The sequence below is a fragment of the Heterodontus francisci genome, unplaced genomic scaffold (genome assembly GCF_036365525.1).
Source record: "Heterodontus francisci isolate sHetFra1 unplaced genomic scaffold, sHetFra1.hap1 HAP1_SCAFFOLD_51_2, whole genome shotgun sequence".
Lineage (NCBI taxonomy): Eukaryota > Metazoa > Chordata > Chondrichthyes > Heterodontiformes > Heterodontidae > Heterodontus > Heterodontus francisci.
The window spans coordinates 2,967,320-2,979,814 of NW_027141369.1; the positions used below are offsets into that span (position 1 = coordinate 2,967,320).

The 12,495-nt window shown below is 44.4% G+C and overlaps 1 non-coding gene across 1 annotated transcript; it reads left to right on the forward strand.

Moving 5' to 3' along the window:
• Nucleotides 1–421: 421 nt before the first annotated feature.
• Nucleotides 422–493, forward strand: trnat-cgu (transfer RNA threonine (anticodon CGU)). The gene has a single exon. It is a non-coding gene; the product is annotated as a tRNA-Thr (tRNA).
• The last annotated feature ends 12,002 nt before the right edge of the window (nucleotides 494–12,495 follow it).

Here is a 12,495-nt window from a genome sequence, read left to right on the forward strand (position 1 = left end):
CATATAATATTCTGATATCTGTCAAGGCGTAGTACAGAATTTATAAGAATCTGACGGTTAAAATAACCTGAGTTTACTCTACACATCTTGCATTGAAGGTTTCATCGACAACTCTCCATGAGGTGCCGTACAGATTATATTACATCACTTCCTGTGATGATGCACATAGTCTATTTATATAATCTGCCCAGTAACAACCCAATGTCCACTCTTATATTATTGTACAGATGTGAGAAAAGCTGAGGATGGGAATGGAACGTCTCAATGAAGATTTCATGATGCTGATGATGTAAATGAGGCTGATCTGTTACCCATTCCACAATCCCTCTTTATTTCTGTGCATGTTTCTCGATGCTGTTTCAACCAAATTGAAAAAGAATCACAAATCCTCCTCTGGAGCCTCAGATGTTCATTAACAAAAGGCATGGTGGCCAAGTGGTAAGGTGTCAGTCTCGTAGACTGAAAGTCACGGGTTCAATCCCCGTTTGTGCCTTTTGATTAGTTTCTCACTTCAAATGTGATGTTTCCACAAAAGATGTGCGTTGCATTTGTTTTGGCCATCTGGAAATCAGTGTCATGTTACACTTTATCCTGGACACGGGGAAGAACGTGAGGAGTAGCCACATGGTTCCTCCAGCCTTCTCTGCCATTGATAGAGTGAAAATATCTGAGGTCCAAGCACTGAACCTTATTACTGTGTATATGCCGGATATTGAACAGAGCTATTCTATTAATCCCACATCCCACACTCCTGTCCTTTCCCCCATTGCCCTGTTAGATTTTCCATGTCAGGTATATATCCAAATCCATTTAGAGTTAACATTGAATCTGCTTCCACTGACCTTTCAGGATTGCATTCCAGACCAGAACAACACACTGCTGAAAAAACAATCTCCTCATCACAACTCGAATTCTTTTGTCAATTACTTTAAATGTGTTTCCTCTGGTTACTGACCCTTCTGTCACTGGCAACACTTTCTCCTTCTTCACTCTATCAAAACTCTTTAGGATTTGCATTTCCTGCTGCCTTTGCTGATATAACAAGGCTGAGCACACATCACTAAATGGAATATGATTGGCTCTGAATCATATTTATCCTTCCTGTCAATCTGATGTGGACCTTGTATTTTCCCGGAACCAAACAACCTGAGCAACAAGTGTGGGTTCCAGTGATTCCCACCGCTCTGAGAGAGAGAGGATGTGATAATGAGCCAGATAGAAGAAAGGAGTGAGATAGAGAGTAAAATAGCCCTGGTCTTTCTACTAACCCCCGGCCCCCTACTTAAAATGGCATCATTTTCTCCTGCCTCTCCACATTCTAATCCATTGATTAATGCAATCCTTTCATCTGGAACATAGAACATAGAACAGTACAGCACAGTGCAGGCCCGTCGGCCCACGATGTTGTGCCGAACCTTTAACCTACTCTAAGATCAAACTACCTACATACGCTTCATTCAAGCATCATCCATGTACCTATCCAAGAGTCGCTTAAATGGCCCTAATGTATCTGCTTCTACTACCACCGCTGGCAGTGCATTCCACGCACCCACCACTCTCTGTGTAAAGAACCTACCTCTGACATCTCCCCGAAACCTTCCTCCATCACCTTAAAATTATGCCCCCTGGTGATAGCCCTTTCCGCCCTTGGAAAAAGTCTCTGGCTATCCACTCTAGTTATGCCTCTCATCATCTTGTATCCCTCTATCAAGTCACCTCTCATCCTTCTTCGTTCCAATGAGAAAAGTCCTAGCACCCTTAACCTTTCTTCGTAAAACATACCCTCCAGTCCAGGCAGCATTCTGGTAAATCTCCTCTGCACCCTCTCTAATGCTTCCACATCCTTCCTATAATGAGGCGACCAGAACTGAACACAGATGCTGCCAGACCTGCTGAGTGGTTCCAGCAATTCTTGTTTTTATTTCAGATTTCCAGCATCCGCAGTATTTTGCTTTTATCTCGCTTTCTCTTGCTGGTTTGCTCAGTACCTTTCTCTGTCCGTTCCTTTCTGAGTCCTGATAATATCTTCCTGGTTTTCTGTGTGTCTTTCTCTGCCTGCCTCAATGTCGGTGCTGTTACTCAGTGTCCTTGTGTCATTGTGCAGTGAGGGTGAGTCCGTCAGCACGTGTGTTGCTGAGTCCGGGATTCTTGAGAAATCCGACTCCAATCCTATTTTTATAAAAACATTGGGGAATGAACATATTTCACTAACGGGCAGCTGAAATTGAAAACAGTAGTTAGCAGAGTGGTGCAGCGGAAGTGTGCTGTGCCCATAACCCAGAGATTAATGGATCGAAACCATTCTCTGCTATTTATGTTTGGTAACAATACAAACAGTTCACTTTCAAAACATCAAGTATTTACCTAAAATAACAAGATGCTTCCAAAGGCACTCGATTGCAATCAGCTTCTTCTTTCCAGTGAACACATCAATCAGTAACAAATCACTTTTGCTCACATGAACACAAGCTGCAAACACAGACCAGCCGAGTCTCTCCCACATTGTCAACCCCTTCCTGCAGAGCCTCCTCTCCACCACCAGATGGTGATGTTGGCCACAATAAAAGCAGGACAAATGGTCACTGTGAGGAGACGGTCAGTAACAGAAAATAAAACAATAACAGGGAAAACCTTTACACAACAACAGGGTACATCTTTACACAACAGAAAACATATTTACACAACAGGAAATACCTTTAGATAACAGGGAGAACACAATCATACAAATGCCTTGTTTCTCCATCTCAGTCTCGTTGCCTCTCTCTCTGTCCATCACTTTTGCTTCCTCACAGTCTATTCTTGGTTTTCTGTGTGTTTTTCTCTCTGTCCCGTTGTCGATGGTGTTACTCAGCGTCCTTGTAACATTGTGTAGCCAGGCTGAGCCTCCCAACACCTGTGTTGCTGTAATAAAAACAGAAAATGCTGGAAATGCTCAGTAGGTCTGGCAGCATCTGTGCAGAGAGAAACAGTTAACAGTTCAGGTCTGTTTCCTTAGCTCACATTAACTTTGTTCTCTCTCCACAGATGCTGCCAGACCTGCTGATTATTTCAAGCATTTTCTGTTTATGTTTCAGATTTCCAGCATCTGCAGTATTTTGCTTTTGGACGTGTGTTGCTATGTCTGGGACTGTTTGAGTGCAATGCTTTTGCTTTGTAAACAGCGTTGAAACAAACATTTATCTCGTTAACACACAGCACTAATACACAGCTGGATATAAACAGCAGCCTGCAGCAGAGGGTGCAGTGGAAGTTTATTAACACAAATAATTCACCAGCACTACATTTACTGCTGCCCACAATCACACCACGCTTCATCTTAACACGTTTTACTCATTATTTACATCAACTTCTTCCTTCCAGTAAACACTTCAATTTGGAACACAGCTTCCAAATCACCTTTATTCACAAACCCGAACACACACCAGCCCAGACTTTCCACTTTCTGTCCACCCATTCCTGCATCACTGCCTCTCCACCAACAGTTGTTGCTAGAATCATACAATCATAGAATGGCTACAGCCCAGAAGGAGGCCATTCAGCCTGTCGAACCCGTGCTGGCTCTCTGTTAGAGCAACTCACCTCATTTCAATTTTGGAGGTGGGAAAATTTCTCGAAAGAATAATTCGGGACAAAATTAATAATCCCATGGACAAATGTGGGTTAATTCAAGAAAGCCAGCATGGATATCTTCAGGGAAAATCATGTTTAACTGTCCTGCTGTAGTTTTTTGATGAGGTAACAGAGAGGGATGATGAGGGCAATGCTGTTGATGTGGTGCACATGGACTTTCAAAAGGTCTGGCAGCATCTGAAAGGTCACTGACCTGAAACGTTAACTTTGCTTCTCTCTGTACAGATGCTGCCTGACCTGCTGAGTATTTCCAGTATTTCTTGTTTTCATTATGGCACAGAGTTCCCTTTTCAAACTTACAGAATTAACTAGAATAATGTACTCTGAGATTCAAGTTAAATATCAGCCCAATATTTACACACATTATGAGTTTATAAGTTTCAGTATTAATTCCCATAGTGCATCCTGACATATACATTAGATATAACATAACATAAGAACAGAAGAAATAGGAGCAGGAGTAGGCCATTCGGCCCCTCAAGCCTGCCCTGCCATTCAGTAAGATCATGGCTGATCTGCCCCAGACCTCAACTCCTCTTTCATGCCAGCTCTTAGAACATAGAACATAGAAAATACAGCACAGAACAGGCCCTTCGGCCCACGATGTTGTGCCGATCCTTTGTCCTCTGTCAAGGACAATTTAATCTATACCCCATCATTCTCCTTTATCCATATACCTATCTAAAAGCCGTTTGAAAGTCCCTAAAGTTTCTGACTCAACAACTTCCCCAGGCAAGGCATTCCATGCCCCGACCACTCTCTGGGTAAAGAACCTTCCCCTGACATCCCCCTTATATCTCCCACCCTTCACCTTAAATTTATGACCCCTTGTAACGCTTTGCTCCACCCGGGGAAAAAGTTTCTGACTGTCTACCCTATCTATTCCCCTGATCATCTTATAAACCTCTATCATGTCACCCCTCATCCTTCTCCGTTCTAATGAGAAGAGGCCCAGAATGTTCAGCCTTTCCTCGTAAGACTTATTCTCCATTCCAGGCAACATCCTGGTAAATCTCCTCTGCACCCTCTCCAAGGCTTCCACATCCTTCCTAAAATGAGGCGACCAGAACTGCACACAGTACTCCAAATGAGGCCTTACCAAGGTCCTGTACAGCTGCATCATCACCTCACGGCTCTTAAATTCAATCCCTCTGCTAATGAACGCTAACACCCCATATGCCTTCTTCACAGCCCTATCCACTTGAGTTGCAACTTTCAACGATCTATGCACATAGACCCCAAGGTCTCTCTGCTCCTCCACATGCCCAAGAACCCTACCGTTAACCCAGTATTTTGCATTCGTGTTTGTCCTTCCAAAATGGACGACCTCACACTTTTCAGGGTTAAACTCCATCTGCCACTTTTCAGCCCAGCACTGCAACCTATCCAAGTCCCTTTGCAGACGACAATAGCCCTCCTCGGTATCCACAACTCCACCAACCTTTGTATCATCTGCAAATTTACTGACCCACCCTTCGACTTCCTCATCCAAGTCGTTAATAAAAATCACAAACAGGAGAGGACCCAGAACTGATCCCTGTGGCACGCCACTGGTAACTGGGCTCCAGGCTGAGTATTTACCATCTAAGACCACTCTCTGCCTTCTATCAGTTAGCCAATTCTTAATCCAACTGGCCACATTCCCCACTATCCCATGCCTCCTGACTTTCTCCATAAGTCTACCATGGGGGACCTTATCAAATGCCTTACTAAAATCCATGTACACCACATCCACTGGTTTACCCTCATCCACTTGCTTGGTCACCTGCTCAAAGAATTCAATCAGGCTTGTGAGGCAAGACCTACCCCTCACAAAACCGTGCTGACTGTCCCGAATCAAGCAGTGTCTTTCCAGATGCTCAGAAATCCTATCCCTCAGCACCTTTTCCATCAACTTGCCTACCACCGAAGTAAGACTAACTGGCCTGTAATTCCCAGGGTTGTTCCTATTCCCTTTCTTGAACAGGGGCACAACATTTGCCACCCTCCAATCACCTGGTACCACCCCCGTCAACAGAGAAGATGAAAAGATCATTGCCAGCGGCTCTGCAATTTCATCCCTTGCTTCCCATAACATCCTTGGATATACCCCGTCAGGCCCGGGAGACTTGTCTATCTTCAAGTTATTCAAAAACCCCAACACATCTTCCCTCCTAACGAGCACTTCCTCGAGCTTACCAGTCTGTTTCACACCGTCCTCTTCAGTAATACACCCCTTCTCATTCGTAAATACCGAAGAGAAGTACTCATTCAAAACCTCACTTATCTCTTCCAGCTCAACACACAGTCTCCCGCTATTGTCCTTGACCGGACCTACGGTCCCCCTAGTCATCCTCATATTTCTGACATACGCGTAAAAGGCCTTGGGGTTTTCTTTTATCCTACCCGCCAAGCATTTTTCATGCCCTCTCTTAGCTCTCCTAATCCCTTTCTTCAGATCCTTCCTGGCCATCTTGTATCCCTCCAGAGCTATGCCTGTGCCCTTTTTCCTCAACCTTATATACGCATCCTTCTTCTTCCTAACAAGACTCTCAACCTCTCTTGTCAACCACGGTTCCCTCACATGACCATCCCTTCCCTGTCTGACAGGGACATGCTTATCAATGGCCCCTACTATCTGCTCCTTGAAAAAGTTCCACATTTCGACCGTGCCCTTCCCTGCCAGCATATGCTCCCAACTTATGCTCCTCAGTTCCTGCCTGACAGCATCATATCTACCCTTCCCCCAATTGTAAACCTTGCCCTGTTGCACATACCTATCCCTCTCCATTACCACAGTGAATGCTACAGAATTGTGATCACTATCTCCAAAGTGCTCGCCCACCAACAGCTCTATCACTTGCCCTGGTTCATTACCTAGTACCAAATCCAATATTGCCTCCCCTCTGGTCGGGCAGTCTACATACTGAGTCAGAAAAGCTTCCTGGACATACTGCACAAACACTACCCCATCCAAACTATTCGATCTAAAGAGTTGCCAATCAATATTTGGGAAGTTGAAATCCCCCATAATTACTACCCTGTGACTTCTGCTCCTTTCCAAAATCTGTTTCCCAATCTGCTCTTCCACCTCCCTGCTGCTATTGGGGGGCCGATAGAAAACTCCCATCAAGGTGACTGCTCCTTTCCTGTTCCTGACCTCAACCCACAGTGCCTCAGTCGGCAGATCCTCCTCGAAAATTCTTTCAGCAGTTGTTACACTATTTCTAACTAACAATGCCACCCCCCCCACCTCTTTTACCACCATTCCTAATCTTATGAAAACATCTATAACCAGGTACCTCCAAGAACCATTCCTCCCCCTCACCTATCCACGTTTCAGTGATGGCCACAACATCGTAGTCCCAAGTGCCCATCCACGCCTTCAATTCACTCACCTTATTCCTGATGCTTCTTGCGTTGAAGTATACGCACTTTAACCCTTCTCCGTGCCCATCTGTCCTCTGCGACAGTGCTACCTTCCCCAATACCTCACTACACTCTTTGTCTTTCTGAGTGGACCCACTGGTCCCTGGACTACAAGTCCGGTTCCCATCCCCCTCCCAAACTAGTTCAAACCCTCCCGAACAGTACTAGCAAACCTCCCTCCCAGGATATTGGTGCCCCTCTGGTTCAGATGCAGCCCGTCCTGTTTGAACAGGTCCCATCTTCCCCAGAATGCAGTCCAATTATCCAAGAACTGGAAGCCCTCCCTCCTACACCATTCCTGCAGCCACGTGTTCAGCTGTGCTCTCTCCCTATTCCTAGCCTCACTATCACGTGGCGCCGGCAACAAACCAGAGATAACAACTCTGTCCGTCCGAGCTTTCAGCTTCCAGCCTAACTCCCTAAACTCACTTCTAACATCTGTGCCACCCTTCCTTCCTACGTCGTTGGTGCCAATGTGCACCACGACCTCTGGCTGCTCCCCCTCCCCTTTAAGGATCCTGAAGACGCGATCACAAACATCACGGACCCTGGCACCAGGGAGGCAACAAACCATCCGTGCGTCTCGCTTGCTCCCACAGAACCGCCTGTCGGTACTCCTCACCATCGAGTCCCCGATGACTAGTGCTCTCCCGTTCTCCCTCCTTCCCTTCTGAGCCACAGTGCAGGACCCCGTGCCAGAGGCCCGTTCACTGCAGCCTGCCCCCGATAGGCCGCCCCCCCCCAACAGTATCTAAAACTGTATACTTGTTGTTGAGGGGAACGACCACAGGAGATCCCTGCACTGACCTCTTCCCACCTCTAACTGTTACCCAGCTGCCTTTGTTTTGTGGAGTAACGACATCCCTGTAGCTTCTATCTATCACCCCCTCAGCTTCCCGAATGATCCTCAGTTCATCCAGCTCCAGCTCCAGTTCCCTAACACGGTCTGATAGGAGCTGGAGACGGATGCACTTCCAGCAGGTAAAGTCGGCAGGGTCCCCGGAGGTTCCCCTCACCTCGAACATACTGCAGGAGGAGCACTGCACTCCCCTGGCTGCCATTTCTTTTACTCAATTACCCCTTAATTAAGTACAAATATAGATATTAACAAAAACAGTGAAATAGCTTACCTGTTCAGTCCTTTTTGGTTAGAGGAGGAGGGTAAAAAGGGTCTTATTATTAGGTTAGAGGAGGAGGATGGGTGGGAGACACTACATGTGTAGTGTCTCGGGTTAACTCTGCTCCGCACCTTTAAAGAAAATACCTACCCAGGAGTCCTTGCTGCCGTCCAGCTTCCGGTTCCTCCCGCGCCAAAAGTAACTTGAACACAAGGAAAACAGTAAGTACAACTTTTAAAACACAGCTCCTGGTGCCTTCACTTACCCACCGAAGAGTCGCTACCTTCTCCTGCTGCTCCGCCGGGAAATGAGGCCGAGTCCACGGAGCTCCGCACCTTTCATGGACCTCAACTCTCCAATATTTCAAAAATCTATTTACATCCTCTTTAAATACTTTCAGTGATTTAGCCTCCAATACTGTCTGGGGTAGAGAATTCCAGACATTCACTACCCTCTGAGAGAAGAAATTTCTTTGCATCTCAGTTTTAAATGAGTGTCCCCTTATTCTGTAACTATGTCGCCTAGTTTGAGATTCCCCCACTAGTGGAAACATTTTCTCAACATCTACCCTGTTAATAAAAACAAGAAATGTTGGAAATACTCAGCAGGTCTGGCAGCATCTGTGAAGAGAGAAGCAGAGTTAATGTTTCAGGTCAGAGACCCTTCTTCACCCTGTTAAGCCCCCTCAGAATCTTGCACGTTTCAAAAAGATCACCCCTCATTCTTCTAAACACGAATGAATAACCTGTTTCGCCGTTCTTCATAAGTCAACCCCTTCATCTCAGGAATCAGCTGAGTGAATCGCTTTTGAACTCCTCCAATGCCAGTACGTCCTTTCTTAAGTCTAAATCTCAAGTGTGATATCAGATTGAGAGAATCTGAAAGATAGCATAACCTGAGATACAAACTGAGATTTCAGTTTAAAACTCCCCCGGATTGTGAAACTAAAAGATACAAGAGCAATTCAATTTGTATAGACTGTGCTTTGGATCACATTCCAGCCCTCATACAGTATCAGACTGGAAGATACTGTAGCAATTCCATTAGTGCAGACTCAGCTCTACATTACAGAGCAGGGAACATATTTAAACAACCCGGAACACTTTTACACAAGACGGATCATATTTACACAACTGAGAAGATCTTTACCCAACATTTTACACAATAACAGAGAACATCTTCTCACAACAGCGAATACAGTAACACAACAGAGAACATATTACACAGCAGGAAATATCTTTACACAACAGAGAACACAATTACATAAATCATCAGTCTTTCGTTGTCTCTTGCTGGTTTGCTCAGTACCTTTCTCTGTCTGTTCCCTTCTGGGTCCTGATAATCTCTTTCTGGTTTTCTGTGTGTCTTTCTCTGTCTGTTCCCTTCTGGGTCCTGATAATCTCTTCCTGGTTTTCCGTGTGTCTTTCTCTGTCTGTTCCTTTCTGGGTCCTGATAATATCTTCCTGGTTTTCTGTGTGTCTTTCTCTGCCTGCCTCATTGTCGGTGCTGTTACTCAGTGTCCTTGTGTCATTGTGCAGTGAGGGTGAGTCCGTCAGCACGTGTGTTGCTGAGTCCGGGATTCTTGAGAAATCCGACTCCAATCCTATTTTTATAAAAACATTGGGGAATGAACATATTTCACTAACGGGCAGCTGAAATTGAAAACAGTAGTTAGCAGAGTGGTGCAGCGGAAGTGTGCTGGGCCCATAACCCAGAAATCAATGGATCAAAACCATTGTCTACTATTTATGTTTGGTAATAATACAAACAGTTCACTTTCAAAACATCAAGTATTTATCTAAAATAACAAGATGCTTCCAAAGGCACTCGATTGCAATCAGCTTCTTCTTTCCAGTGAACACATCAATCAGTAACAAATCACTTTTGCTCACACGAACACAAGCTGCAAACACGGACCAGCCGAGTCTCTCCCACTTTGTCAACCCCTTCCTGCAGAGCCTCCTCTCCACCACCAGATGGTGATGTTGGCCACAATAAAAGCAGGACAAATGGTCACAGTGAGGAGACGGTCAGTAACAGAAAATAAAACAATAACAGCGAAAACCTTTACACAACAACAGGGTACATCTTTACACAGCAGAAAACATATTTACACAATAGTAAATACCTTTAGATAACAGGGAGAACACAATCATACAAATGCCTTGTTTCTCCATCTCAGTCTCGTTGCCTCTCTCTCTGTCCCTCACTTTTGCTTCCTCACAGTCTATTCTTGGTTTTCTGTGTGTTTTTCTCTCTGTCCCGTTGTCGATGGTGTTACTCAGCGTCCTTGTAACATTGTGTAGCCAGGCTGAGCCTCCCAACACCTGTGTTGCTGTAATAAAAACAGAAAATGCTGGAAATGCTCAGTAGGTCTGGCAGCATCTGTGCAGAGAGAAACAGTTAACAGTTCAGGTCTGTTTCCTTAGCTCACATTAACTTTGTTCTCTCTCCACAGATGCTGCCAGACCTGCTGATTATTTCAAGCATTTTCTGTTTATGTTTCAGATTTCCAGCATCTGCAGTATTTTGCTTTTGGACGTGTGTTGCTATGTCTGGGACTGTTTGAGTGCAATGATTTTGCTTTGTAAACAGCGTTGAAACAAACATTTATCTCGTTAACACACAGCACTAATACACAGCTGGATATAAACAGCAGCCTGCAGCAGAGGGTGCAGTGGAAGTTTATTAACACAAATAATTCACCAGCACTACATTTACTGCTGCCCACAATCACACCACGCTTCATCTTAACACGTTTTACTCATTATTTACATCAACTTCTTCCTTCCAGTAAACACTTCAATTTGGAAAAAAGCTTCCAAATCACCTTTATTCACAAACACGAACACACACCAGCCCAGACTTTCCCCTTTCTGTCAACCCATTCCTGCATCACTGCCTCTCCACCAACAGTTGTTGCTAGAATCATACAATCATAGAATGGCTACAGCACAGAAGGAGGCCATTCAGCCTGTCGAACCCGTGCTGGCTCTCTGTTAGAGCAACTCACCTCATTTCACTCCCTAGTCAGTTCAATTTTGGAGGTGGGAAAATTTCTCGAAAGAATAATTCGGGACAAAATTAATAATCCCATGGACAAATGTGGGTTAATTCAAGAAAGCCAGCATGGATATCTTAAGGGAAAATCATGTTTAACTGTCCTGCTGTAGTTTTTTGATGATGTAACAGAGAGGGATGATGAGGGCAATGCTGTTGATGTGGTGTACATGGACTTTCAAAAGGTCTGGCAGCATCTGAAAGGTCACTGACCTGAAACGTTAACTTTGCTTCTCTCTGTACAGATGCTGCCTGACCTGCTGAGTATTTCCAGCATTTCTTGTTTTCATTATGGCACAGAGTTCCCTTTTCAAACTTACAGAATTAACTAGAATAATGTACTCTGAGATTCAAGTTAAATATCAGCCCAATATTTACACACATTATGAGTTTATAAGTTTCAGTATTAATTCCCATAGTGCATCCTGACATATACATTAGATATAACATAACATAAGAACAGAAGAAATAGGAGCAGGAGTAGGCCATTCGGCCCCTCAAGCCTGCCCTGCCTTTCAGTAAGATCATGGCTGATCTTCCCCAGACCTCAACTCCTCTTTCATGCCAGCTCTTCATGGACATCAACTCTCCAATATTTCAAAAATCTATTTACATCCTCTTTAAATATTTTCAGTGATTTAGCCTCCAATACTGTCTGGGGTAGAGAATTCCAGACATTCACTACCCTCTGAGAGAAGAAATTCCTTTGCATCTCAGTTTTAAATGAGTGTCCCCTTATTCTGTAACTATGTCGCCTAGATTGAGATTCCCCCACTAGTGGAAACATTTTCTCAACATCTACCCTGTTAATAAAAACAAGAAATGTTGGAAATACTCAGCAGGTCTGGCAGCATCTGTGAAGAGAGAAGCAGAGTTAATGTTTCAGGTCAGAGACCCTTCTTCACCCTGTTAAGCCCCCTCAGAATCTTGTACGTTTCAAAAAGATCACCCCTCATTCTTCTAAACACGAATGAATAACCTGTTTCGCCGTTCTTCATAAGTCAACCCCTTCATCTCAGGAATCAGCTGAGTGAATCGCTTTTGAACTCCTCCAATGCCAGTACATCCTTTCTTAAGTCTAAATCTCAAGTGTGATATCAGATTGAGAGAATCTGAAAGATAGCATAACCTGAGATACAAACTGAGATTTCAGTTTAAAACTCCCCCAGATTGTGAAACTAAAAGATACAATAGCAATTTAATTTGTATAGACTGTGCTTTGGATCATATTCCAGCCCTCATACAGTATCAGACTGGAAGATACTGTAGCAATTCCATT